Consider the following 14,268-nt stretch of genomic DNA (forward strand, 5'->3'; position numbering starts at 1 on the left):
AGGGGGCTGATAAGGTTCATTGATCATTGAAAAGGTTTCAGGGGTTCTTGAAAGGTTTCAGGGACTCTCTTTAATGGTTATGAACCAAATCTATTTTATGGTTGGGCCCCCAAACTGGATTCAAGGACTACTTTAGGGGGTTCAAATGTTGTTTAGATGGTTCAGGGGTCTTGAAATCGGTCTAGAAATTATGGTTGGGGTCCCAAACAGGATTCAAGGAGTAATTTTGGGGGCTGTTAAGGTTCAGAGGTTGATGAAAATTTTTCAGGAGTCCTTTTGAGGGTTTCAGAGACTCTTTCTTAGGATTCAGAGGTCTTGAAACAAATCCAAATGCCTAGAGCTTGTTGATTGGTTTATGGTTCGGTTCCCAAACTGGATTCAAAAAGTACTTTAGGGGGCTGTTAAGGTTCAGAGATTGTTGAAAAGGTTTCAGGGGTTCTTTAAAGGTTTCATGGACTCTCTTTATTTTTTTTGTACCAAATCTAAATGCCTAGTTGATTGGTGTATGGTTGGGCTCCCAAACTGGATTCAAGGCTGTTAAGGTTGAGAGGTTGATATGAAGGTTTCAGGGGTTCTTGAAAGGTTTCAGGGACTCTCTTTAATGGTTATGAACCAAATCTAAATGCCTAGAGCTTGTTGATTGGTTTATGGTTGGGCTCCCAAACTGGATTCAAGGACTACTTTAGGGGGTTCAAATGTTGTTGAGAATGGTTCAGGGGTCTTGAAATCGGTTTATAGATTATGGTTGGGCTCCCAAACTGGATTCAAAGAGGACTTTAGGGGTCTGTTAAGGTTCAGAGGTTGATGAGAAGGTTTCAGGGGTCCTTGAAGGGTTTCAAAAACTCTTTCAAAAGGTCCAGGGGTCTTGAAGCAGGTCTAAAGCTTGTTGTTGGCTTCCAAACTGGATTCAAGGAGTTCCTTAGGGGGTAGGTCTAGAGTGTTTACAGTGTTTGGAGTAAAATGGTTGGATGGGGCAGCTGTGGCTCATTTAGTACCGCAGTTGCCACTAATCGGAAGGTCGTGGTTCAATCCCTGAACATCTTGGGCATGATCCCTGTGCTGCGACATAATTTGTGTGAATGGTTCACTGACAGATGCACTGTAAAAAAATCTCTGTAGATTTTACGGTGAAAAACTGCTAAACCATGGCAGTAAAAGACCATAAAAATGATAAATGGGTTAATTCAGTTTCAGTAACAATAAAACACCGTAAATGTATATATCAGCCAAATCAGTATTTTTTACAGTTTTGTTTTTTATTTCAAATACATTACTCCACTGTAAAATACTCTGGCACCGTGTTTGTGACAAAAAATATACTGGATTATATATATACAAGCCAGCATTTTTGCGTTTATTTTTTGTAAAAATACTTTTTCTCACTGTTAAATTGTACTAAACACCATATCTCTAACAGAAATATACTGTAATATTTAGTGGTAAAATCTTTCATTGATGCATCATTTTTTAAGTATTTTCTTGTCAATTATATGGCAGAACAGCGTTTCTTTTGATGGAAAAACTTTTTATTTTTTACGCTAAAATGTAATAATGTAATAAAATGGCTATAAAATGTAATAATAGCTATTAGCCAATCATATCAGTTATACCAGATGACGTATGTAGAGCGACAGAAGACGACTGACATTTACACTCCACACACTGTAAAAGAAAAACCTGTTGTTTTTACAGTAAAAAAAATGGGAGCTGTGGTTGCCAGAACTTTACTGTAATAAATACGGTGAAACTTTTTGTAATAATACGGTCAAATTATATTTATAGCACTGTTGATTTCACGTTTAAGATTGCCATTTTATTCCATATTTTAGCGTATTAAAAAAGGTTTTGTTCATCAAAAGAAATGCTGTTCTGCCATAAATGCCGCATGAATTAAAGATTTTACCATTAAATGTTACAGTATAATTCTGTTAGAGAAATGGTGTTTAGTACATTTAACAGTGGGGAAAAGTATTTTAACAAAAGATAAATGCAAAAATTACAGTGATGGCTGTATTAGTATATTTTGCTACAAACATGGTGCCAGAGTATTTTACAGTAGAGTAAAAAAATTACTGTTTTGGCAGATATATACATTATACAAATATATACATATATACATACAGTGTTTCATTGTTACTGAAACTGAATTAACCCATTCATCATTTTATGGTCTTTTACTGTGATGGTTTAGCAGTTTTCCTCCGTAAAATCTACAGACATATTTTACAGTGTGGCAGCTCCTTAATTAACACCATCACTCATGAATTTTACCTCTTTAAGAATATTAAATCTCTTTATTATTAGTCAACATTGAATTCTCACTGTAAAAGCATAATGTACATCTCATCTTTACAAGAACAATGATGCTTTCAGTGTGATTACATTAGGGGAAATCTTTCACTCTGGATTATTGTCAATCAGCTCACTGCTTCTACACAGGGGTTTAACACCAGAGCTTACATCACACCAATTGAGGTTAAAACGCATCATGCTGCATGCTGCAAACTGTGAAACACTAGATATCACCTTCACTCTGAGCAAAACATGTGTCACTGTGTTTGATTAGCAACACCTTCAACTGATAGTTTGTTTTATTTACTTCTGATTACAGCAGCATAAAGATCAGTGTTAGTTGGTGTGGTACTGCCACCTAGCAGAGCCGTGGCTGCAATGCTTTCCCTTTATTATGTTTTTTATTATTTAGTACAATTAACAGTTAGTTTTTACAAAAGATAAATGCAAAAATTACAGTATAATAACTTATAACTTATAATAAATTTTATATATTACAGTATTGTTTCGTTACAAACACTGTGCCAGTGTATTTTAAGGTGGAGTAATGTATTAAAAAAAAAAAAAAAAAACCTGTAAAAAATAGTGTTTTGGCTGTTATATACATTTACAGTGTTTCATTGTTACTGAAACTGAACAAACCTATTTATCATTTACAGACCTTTACTGTCATGGTTTTGCAGTTTTTTCACTGTAAAATCTATAGACATTTTTTACAGTGTGCCATTGTTTCCCAGCACAGTATTACTGTCCAATAAACGATGCAAAAACGATGCTTTTCAAGACAAATTAGATCAACGTAAAACGTGTGTGTGTGCATGTATGGAATAATGTGTTTAATGTGTGTGTGTGTGTGTGTCAGTTTGTGGTAGAGGACGAGCAGACAGATGGTCATGGAAGCGAGCAGAGAAAATACATAATTCAGACAGAACAGAACAGAGCTGAAGTTTAATTGCAGAGTGACAAACAGGAGATGTGACAGAATGAGTCCAGTACTGAGCACACACACACACACACACACACACACACACACACACACACACATACACACACACACAGATAGAGAGACATCCTGTAGAAAAACATGTTCTGTAACATAAGCAATTTTTGGGTTGATATCATTTGTTAAACGTATTTGGTGCTAATTTCTTCACTCAATAACTGATTAAAAACATTTACATTTTCAAAACAGTTTATTTTTAATCAATTAAATGTTTGTTATTATTGTATTCATATATTCTTTTTTATTTTTTAAAGGTCAGATTTGTGTTTATTATATTATTTTGCACATTTTTCCCATTTAAGCGTTATGCAGTTGCAGTGTGTGTGTGTGTGTGTGTGTGTGTGTGTGTGTGTGTGTGTTTGTCTTATCTTATCACCTGCTCTCGGCTGTGTTACATTCCCCAAATATTTATCCCTCGATAGAATTGAGTGTCACTTACAAGTCCCCAGACACACACACACACACACACACACACACACACACACACACACACACACACACACACACACACACAGATAGAGAGACATCCTGTAGAAAACATTTTCTGTAACATTACGTCTCGTAAGCAATTTTTGGGTTGATATAATTTATTAAACATATTTGGTGCTAATTTCTTCACTCAATAACTGGTTTAAAAAAATACCACCACATTAAAACACCAAGACTTTGATGAACACCACAGAAAAATCCATTCTGGGATTTGGTTGCAAAAACTTTTGACATTTTGTAGATTTCTGTATATTGGGCGATTGTTGTGTTGCCTGCTGAGAAATCCCCTTATTGTCAATATAGAGTGGAAACCCTCCATCTCTGAATGCTCAAGGGTCTAGTTTGTCATTGTAAAATTTCATGAAGCTGTGATTATCCTAGAGCTCATGTTTCACTGACTAACATCATCACGCATTAATGAAATTGGGCTAATTGAATCCACAAGGGTGTCAGCTTTCCAGTCTTACTCAATTTATGCAACTCACAGACTGTTTAGGGACCCCAGTATGCAGAATGGTAATATAGGAAAAAATAACACATTTTAATGCAGGAGAAGACTGCCTGTTATCAGCATAAAGTGGACATTTCTGTAAAGAGGAGACTCGTTGGTTATCAGCATAAAGTGGACATTTCTGTAAAGAGGAGACTCATAGGTTATCAGCATAAAGTGGGCATGTCTGTAAAGAGGAGACTTGTAGGTTATCAGCATAAAGTGGGCATGTCTGTAAAGAGGAGACTTGTAGGTTATCAGCATAAAGTGGGCATGTCTGTAAAGAGGAGACTTGTAGGTTATCAGCATAAAGTGGGCATGTCTGTAAAGAGGAGACTCGTAGGTTATCAACGTAAAGTGGGCATGTCTGTCAAGAAGAGACTCGTAGGTTATCAGCATAAAGTGGGCATGTCTGTAAAGAGGAGACTTGTAGGTTATCAACATAAAGTGGGCATGTCTGTAGAGAGGAGACTTGTAGGTTATCAGCATAAAGTGGGCATGTCTGTAAAGAGGAGACTCGTAGCTGAACTTTGTGGGGGTCGTTCCTGAAAGAAAAAAGTTTGGGAACAGTAAAAAACGGCAGCTGTGGTTGCCAGAACTTTACTGTGATAAATACAGTCCAACTTTTTGTAATATTAGGATAAAATTATATTAACACTGTTGATTTCACGTTTTTATTCCATATGTTACCATAAAAAATAAAACGTTTTTCCATCAAAAGAAATGCTGTTCTGCCATATAATTGACCATAAAATACTTTATAAATGCTGCATAAATTAAAGATTTTCCCATTAAATATTACAGTATATTTTTGTTAGAGTGTTTAGTACATTTAACAGTGAGAACATTTTTTTTTACAAAAAACAAATGCAAAAATGATGGCTTGTACAAACAAAACATGGTGCGAGTGTATTTTACAGTAGAGTAATGTATTTAAAATTTTAAAAAATTACTGATCTACTAATCTACAGATTATTTTTTACAGTGTAGGAAGTGGGAATTATGTTCATATTTTATGGATGCAGACTAATTCATATTCATGTCCACGTCAATCATTGTGTCGGGTTAGTCTTTAATGGATAATCATGAGGGTCTAAAAGTTCTACCAGTAAAGAGCTCTGAGTTTAATGGACAAACTGTAAAGAAAATACAGCAGTCAGCTGATGTAACTGTCAGAGGTGAAGCATGCTGAATTGTTGCAACATATTGTAAATGATGAAGCTGCTGCTGCTGCTGGCTGAAGGTTAAAGCTTCACTCACATGCTGTGTCATTTAGACCAAAGGCGTTCTGCTGATTTCCCTCCTAATCTGTGGCAGGGATTAGAATAAATCTGTTGCATAGTGACTGTTACATTACCATTTCACAATGCATAATCACAAAGTGCTTTCTGACGCTGCAGCCCAGACACGCCAGGGGCAGGGACCCTTCTTATTTTATCTTCAGACCAATGAAACAGGTACAGAATACTGAATCATTAAATCAGACAGTGAAGACTGGAGCTTATTGTTCCTTAGTACTTAAATTTGTCTGAACTCTTTTCTACATAAAGTGCAAATGCCATAAAAATGGTCAAATAGTTTTATAACTAACACTGTAAAAAATAAAAAAAAACTGTTGTTTTTATGGTAAAAAACCAGCAGCTGTGGTTGCCAGAACTTTACCGTAATAAATATGGTGCAACTTTTTCTAATTTTACGGTAAAATGATATTAGCAATGTTGATTTCACATTTAAGATTGCCATTTTATTCCATATTTTACGGTAAAAAAATGTTTTTCCATCAAAGAAACACTGTTCTGCCATATTATTGACAAAGAAAACCATCTTTATAAATGAAAACACATAAATAAAAGATTTTACCATCAAATATTACAGTATATTTTTCTTAGAGATATGGTTTTTAGTACATTTAACAGTGAGAAAATTATTTTTACAAAAAAAATGCAAAAATTACAGTGATGGCTTGTATATATTACAGTATATTTTTGTTACAAACACGTGCCAGTGTATTTTACAGTGGAGCAATGTATTAAAAAAAGAAAATGTAAAGAATACTGTTTTGTCTGATATATACATTTATGGTGTTTCATTGTTACTGAAACTAAATTAACTCATTTATAATTTTATGATCTTTTACTGTCATGGTTTAGCAGTTTTTCACTGTAAAATCTACAGACATCTACAGACATTTTTTACAGTGAATATTAACCATAACCATTAACCGTTTACATGATGCCGCTGCTACCACTAAGCTGTCAGCAGTAAACTGAAAAGGCGCCTACATGGAGGGCTGGAAAATGACCAATCATAAGAGGGCCGGGGTCAGCCTTGGTCTCCGCCCACAATGTGTCAAAAGTCTTTGCTCCACGCGAGCAGAGCTCCAACGCGAGCGAGCACGGGGGAGAGAGAGTGTTGTTGTGCGTGTTGCTGTTGTTTTTTACTCGCACACACCTGCCTCTGCTTCACTCGGTTGCTGAATATCTGTGCAAAGATGAAACAAGTGCCGTGAAATAATTTACGTGCACAGAGAGATCTGCGCGCGTGCAGATGTGTTATCGCTCGCGCGACTTTTGACTCAAATATGACGCCATATCGGGACAGTCCTTCGGTGGATGTTGATGACGTAGTATCCTTCACATTAGGATACAGCTACAGACAGGAAGTGAGGCTTCAGTCAACATTTAGAGATTTTATTGAATTTTGCAATGTGCATCCAGCATTTTAATGCAATCTTTTGTGCTTAATGTTATTTTGTGTGATTTGTTTTTTTTTTTGTTTTTTTTGTGTGTGTTTTATGGTTGTTTTTTGTGTTCAAAATGTTGATACAGTAAGTCAAAATGACAACATAATTATCAGGTGAGGCTGTGTTGAAAAAACATGTTTTAAGTCGTTTATACAGGCAGAATGAAAAATAGTCAAAACCCATCAAAATTCTCCAAAGGGTTAAGCATTCAACAGGCTTTTATTGTGAAGAAGACACAGGAAACAAAATGTGTTTGTTGCCGTTGAACTTGGATTCTAGAATGGAACAAGGCAACATAACACAGTGTTCCATTCTGGAATCGATATAGGTGACATAGGTGACCCATATCTTAGTTGGACTTGGTAAAACACCACAGAAACACAATTAATCACTAAAGAAGCATGGCAGCAGCAGACACTGCCAGTCTGGACTGCCGTGTGAAGTCTTACATCGAACACTGGGAGATGGACACCAGTAAGAAACTTCAATCCACCAAGATGAAGCTCATGACCCGCTGCAACCCACTGCAACGACCCAAACTGAAAGCCAAGGCTGAGACCCTGGGGGCAGTTCTGGATCTGCTCCAGGGTAAAACAACCAAAGACACAGAGGGCTTCCATCAGAGAGATGAAATCAGAGTTCTGAAACTAAAGCTGAGTGCAGCCAAAGCACAGCAAAAGATGGCCGCTGACAGCCTGCTGACCCAAAAGAACATAATAAGGGACTTAAAACACCAGCTTGGAACAGGTCCTATCAGTCCGCTTATGACTGGACTGGCAGCAAAGAGGATGAGCAAGAACCTCAGGCGCCAGCAGAAGCCGGTTAACTCGCCCTCCAAACTGAGTCTGGAAGTGACTTACAATGTGCACTGGATTAGTCGGCTGAAGAATTGGTTGACCAGGATGTTTCCATCCATCCTCGGACCTGCAGAGAAGTAGGAGGACCATGTTTGAGCTCTCTTCTTCTTCTGGTTTTGGCCTGATAGGGAACCATTGCTGATGAGGGTCTTTAGATTCCACTGAGACATTGCAGATTAAATCAGCTTCTGTAGCAGCAAAGCAGTGTTTATTTCTTTCATGTACACTGTAAAAAATGTCTGTAGATTTTAGGGTGAAAAACTGCTAAACCATGACAGTAAAAGGCGTAAAATGGTAAATGACTTAATTCCGTAACAATGAAACAGCGCAAATATATCAATCAGCCAAAACAGTATAAAAAACTCCACTGCAAAATATATATATCAGCCAAAACCGTATTTTTAACATTTTCTTTTTGAAAAATACAAAAAGCAAAAAAATATACTGTTATATATACACTGTAACAAATTGCTGTAAGAAAACAGCCAAATTGTGACAAAAACATACTGTTTTCCATTAAAAAGGTATTATACTGTAGAAAACGATGCATTCTGGGCAATATTTGTAGGTAGTTTGCCGTTTCCCATAAAATACTGTAATATACCGTAAATACCATTGCATTCTGGGAGTTATGGTAGAATTAACTGCAGAGAGGCTGAGAAAATAGAAAGCTACTGTATTTCTACATTCTTGGAACATCCATTTTTATCCTGCATTTCTTGAGCAAATCACAGGGTAAGTTGAACTATGTTTTATTTGTTGGATTATGTTTGCAGTATCAGTATTTTACTGTCAAAGGAGATACAGGATTGTACTGTAATTCAGTATGTGGTTTTATCACAGTAACATACTGTAAAGTAAATAACAGTAAGGGTAACAGTAACTGTAAAATTACTGTAATTTTTGCCTTTATCTTTTGTAAAAAATACTTTTTCTCACTGTTAAATGTACTAAACACCATATCTTTAATTTATGCAGCATTTATAAAGTATTTTCCTGTCAATTATATGGCAGAACAGCGTTTCTTTTGATGGAAAAATGTTTTTTTTTTGGTAAAAAATGAAATAAAATGGCAATCTTAAATGTGAAATCAACAGTGCTAATATAATTTTACCATAATATGAAAAAAAATTGTGGCAACCACAGCTGCCGGCTTTTTACCGTAAAAACAACAGGTTTTTGTTTTTTTTACAGTGTAACTGGGCAGACTTAGTATTTTTTTATGATTTCGTTTTACCTTTTTTTTTTACATTACATTTAAGGTTTACAATAAGAATTTTCAAAAATGCCTGAATTTTACGTTTTGGAATAATATGTGTGGATTTTGTATTGCTGTCATCCAAAAATGAACAATGATTTCAAAACATAAGTTTCACTAAAAATTGACATAACCTACTCTGTACATTCCCATCAAGAAATTATTATTTCACTATAATTATACTATATTAGCAGTATATATATACCTGAAAATGTGTAAATCTGAGAATACATATCGAAATCTGAGAATCTATTTTAAAAGTCTGAGAATATTTATAGAAACCTGAGAATATATGTTATATTGAAACCTGAGTACATATACTAAAACGTCAGAATACATATTAAAGATTTTAATTAAAGGCTTTGATATATATTGTCAGACTTTGAATATATATTCTCAGACTTTCAATATATATTTTCAGGTTTCAATATATATTGTAAGACATTTAATATATATTCTCAGGTTTCTATGTATATTCTCAGACATCTAATACATATTCTCAGGTTTCTATGTATATTTTCAGGTTTCTATGTATATTTTCAGGTTTCTATAAATATTCTCAGACATTTAATATATATTCTCAGGTTTCAATATATATATTCTCAGGTTTTGAATCCATATATATAATAATTTCCTGAATGGCTTGCCATTATATATATATATATATTCTCGGTGGCACAGGGTCTTTTAGGCAATGGAGTTATAATGGATTTCTTCCACAGAGCCGGCACAGTGTGAGTGTTCAGTGACTGTCGGAAAATAGGGCACCATGCTGTTGTTAGTTCTTCTGCACAGCTTTTGAGCAAAAAGCTGAAAGGCCATCAGGGGCTGTAGTCCATCTACGAGCAGTCTGTGCTCAAACAAGCTGAGAAAATCTTGTCTGACCAGACACAGATTCTGCACACAGAATACCAGCTTCTACCATCAGGTAGACCAGTGATTCCCAACAGGGGGGGCCCGACCCCCCCAGGGGGTGCCAAAGATCCACGGGGGGGTCGCAAAGCCCTCTTGATTTTAAGGGATGTAATGAATCTAATGTGTTAAATATAGATGAGTCAGCATTTAATTCATTAGTGGGACAAAAACAACTAAATAAGGGCTACATTAAACGTTTATTCATTTATTTAAATAGAAAAATCACTATAGAAAAGTTAAAAAATAGCCTCACCTAGCGGTAACCTCACCTAACAACACAAACACAGAGCTAATGGAAAAATGGCGAAGCGTCAGGGGGACGAAAATGCTGAATATCTCAAAAAGAAAAAGAGAGGGTACCATGAAAGTCACATTGAGTTCCGCTTCATAGAAGCAATGGACAATGGGGGGTCGCCAAAGTTTACAATGGTAAAAATGTGGGTCCCTCAAGAAAAAGGTTGGGAACCACTGAGCTAGACGCTTCAGAGTCCCCACTTGCAGGCTGAACTGTTTTAGGAATTAATTTGTTCCCACTTCAATTAAGATCCTAAATGCCTCCAGGACCAAACAAACTGTGCAATTGTACCATTGATCATGACCCATGGAATAATACAGTGGGTGAGGGAGGGTCTGGGCAGGTGTGTGTGTGTGTGTGTGTGTGTATGTGTGCATTGCACTGTTTCTTGTATACTGTATATGTTATATGTGGCCTGTGGCCTATATGTATGTATTGTCTGTACCTGTACTTATTACTGTAAAGCAGCTTTATATGACAGCATTGGAGTCCAAGACAAATTTCCTCCCAAGGACAATAAAGTGTATCTTATCTTAAAACCCCAAATACCTGTTTCATTATTATTAAAGTGTAATCTGACAAGTGACTCTTTATATAATAATCATGTTTATTTTGTTGCAAAGTATACCAGATGAAACTATGATCTTTTCTTATACAAATTTTTGCTTGGCCTGTAGTGTTTATAAATAACATGCTTCTGTTATTGTATCTCTCCTCTGAGATGAAACATTTATGTTGGTCACAGGTCACGGGTAATAAAACAAGAAGCTGGTAGAAAAACGTGGATCAGGATCTGCCTGATGAATCATTGAGAGGACCATGCTCTCTGGCTAATTTGAATCATGCCTGTGTTGGCCCCTGGGCCCTGTCATGCTGTTCTCATTTAAATATTAGTGAGGAGGCAGCAGACGCTGGAGGTCATCCAACAAACAAGCTGCTCTGTTGGATAATCTGATTATTTTGGTCTCTGTGGGTCAGACTCACGCTGATCTGAGCTGACTGCTCCTTCACACGTCGTGTGAGGCTCACAGCACTGAACCATGCTCCAGGTTTTCCTCAAAAACCACCACAGCAGACAGTAGTACACACTTTTTTATGTCATATGTATAACATTTTTTAGATCTTATTGAACCCTATTCTGTGTTAAATGGATTTCTGGGGCTTTACTGAACAACAACTGTCAGCAGCACCAAAGCCTCCTGGGAGTTGCAGTTGTGAAATGCTGATAGGGGAGACCAGGGAGAGTTGTAACACTTTTTGCAATTTTTAGCAAAACATCAAAAACCATTTACACTGGAAAAACCAATGTGTTATATTATAAACTTCAATCTGTCAGCTGATGTATATGTAATGTATTTAAGTGGTTTTATGAAATATGTACAGGTTGCAAAATTGCTTTTAATACAGTCTTTCCACTGTTACAACTGTCCCTGTACACTTTTTAAGTAATGATTACCTTTTTTTTCATACTGCATGACAAAAAAGAGGTGAAACCGTCAAATTATAATGCAAGAATATGATTTAATGGGCAGAACACCTCAAACAAGTTTAAACATGAACTTTAAATGTGATTTGATGACATTTTAGTTTTAATTTGCACATTAAAGGGAAACTATGTTGTTTTTTTAGCTTAATTTACCTTAAGCGTCTGTAAGAGGAAAAAGCAGCCATGCAACTTTGGGCCGGCGAGAAAACAGCAAAGAAATTGCCACAACAGCATAGTTTCCCTTTAATACCAATATCTGCAACTCTATCCCTAACCTTAGCTAGTTTTTAGAATGTAGATGAAACTTGGCTGGTGATGCTGGGACGTTTGTAACGAGCCGTTACAACTGTCCCAGCATCACCATCCATGTTTTCATCTCATGTGAGCTAGCTTGATTGCTAGTTTAACACTTGTTAGCCATTTCTCTTTTTAGCTTGCAAAACAGTGATTCTAATAATACTTGTTTGAATTCATAGACATCAGAAAGAAAAGTAATTTTTAACCTCAAAAACAACCTTTTGTAGATAATGACGTCAGAAAGTTTCAAATGTGGCTCCATTTCTAGCAAGAATGGCGGGAAACTAACCGAGCATAAGCACAGTGAGTAGCATCACTCTAGGTTGTCTCTGATTGGAGGAATTCAAGGTGTTACAACTGTCCCTGGTCTCCCCTACAATTACTCCACCTTAGATGACATCACAACAATCAAGAAAATTTTAGATGAAAACTTAAATAATAATCATCATAACTATTAGTTAATTATTTATTTTTTTAAAAACAACAAAAAAACACACACATATATATATATATATATATATATATATATATATATATATATATATAAAAAAGATATATATAATTACCTCTAAAATACCTTGTTGTTTACTGTGATTTGATGTCAGGTAACTTTGTGCTGTTTTTTTTTTTTTTTTAAGAATTCTTTTAAAAAAGTGGGTTTTACTGGGAGCAAGATGTGAGCAGCACGTATATGTGACCTGCTCCATCATTTTGAGTCACATTAACCCAGAAACACACTTTGATATTTTGATGTGTCTGTAAATATGGGACTCTCGCTATTTTGGAGGCAAGAGCCAAGGCTTTGAATATGATGCTGCTGTGACCAGGAGCCAGTGCAGAGAGATGGGCCTGAACCAGGAGTTGTGTCGATGGCTCGCTCAGATAGGATCTGATTTTCCTGATGTTGTACAGGGCGAATCGACAAGATCGGGCAATTGAGGATACATGAACCTTGAACGTCAGTTGGTCACCAATCATGACACCCAACTTTCGTGCAGAGCTTATGGGTACAAGTTGCATGGATCCAAGCTGAAGATTGATAGGCTGATATAAGGTTGGACGAGGTGGGATGACAAGGAGTTCCGTCTATGAGAGGTTGTGCTGAAGGTAATGTTCTGTCATCCATGTGGAAATATCCACAAGACAAGCAGAGATGCGGGCCGAGACTGTTGGGTCGTTTGGGGCCGTTTGGGCCGTGGGAAGAAAAGGAACAGCTGGGTATCATCAGCATAACAATGGTTTGACAAACCATAATGGCGGATGATTGTGCCAAGTGAGGTGGTGTAAATTGAGAAGAGAAGGGGGCCTAGCACTGATCATTGAGGCACCCCAGTGGAAAGGTTTTGTAGTTTGGACACTTCTCCCTTCCAAGATAGTCTAAAAGATCTCCCTGATAGGTAGGACATGAACCATCGGAGGGCAGAACCTGAAATATCAAGTTCTGTGAGTGAAGAGAGGAGGATCTGGTGGTTAGAGCTTTTTTTAGATCCCTTTTTAGATCCCTTTCTAGAGCTTTTTCTAGCCTTTTCTATATCCTTTTTTAGATCCTTTTCAGAGCTTTTTCTAGATCCTTTTCTAGAGCTTTTTCTAGAGCTTTTTCTTGATCCTTTTCTAGATCATTTTAGAGCTTTTCCTAGATCCTTCTTCTAGATCCTTTTCTAGAGCTTTTTCTAGAGCTTTTTCTAGTATTTTCTAGATCCTTTTTAGAGCTTTTTTTAGATCCTTTTCTAGATCCTTTTCAAGAACTTTTTCTAGAATTTTCTTGATCCTTTTCCTAGATCCTTTTCTAGAGCTTTTTCTAGATCCTTTTTAGAGCTTTTTCTAGATCCTTTTCGAGAGCTTTTTCTAGAGCTTTTTCTAGATCCTTTTCGAGAGCTTTTTCTAGAGCTTTTTCTAGAATTTTTATAGATCCTTTTTAGAGCTTTTTACATCCTTTTCGAGAGCTTTTTCTGGAATTTTCTAGATCCTTTTTAGAGCTTTTTCTAGACCCTTTTCTAGATCCCTTTAGAGCTTTTTTAGATCCTTTTCTAGAGCTTTAAAATTTTCTAGATCCTTTTAGAGCTTTTTTAGATAATTTTTAAGATCCTTTTCTAGAGCTTTTTCTAGATCCTTTTTAGAGCTTTTTCTAGATCCTTTTCGGAGC

Source organism: Centropristis striata, chromosome 24 (assembly GCF_030273125.1).
Source record: "Centropristis striata isolate RG_2023a ecotype Rhode Island chromosome 24, C.striata_1.0, whole genome shotgun sequence".
Classification (NCBI taxonomy): Eukaryota; Metazoa; Chordata; class Actinopteri; order Perciformes; family Serranidae; genus Centropristis; species Centropristis striata.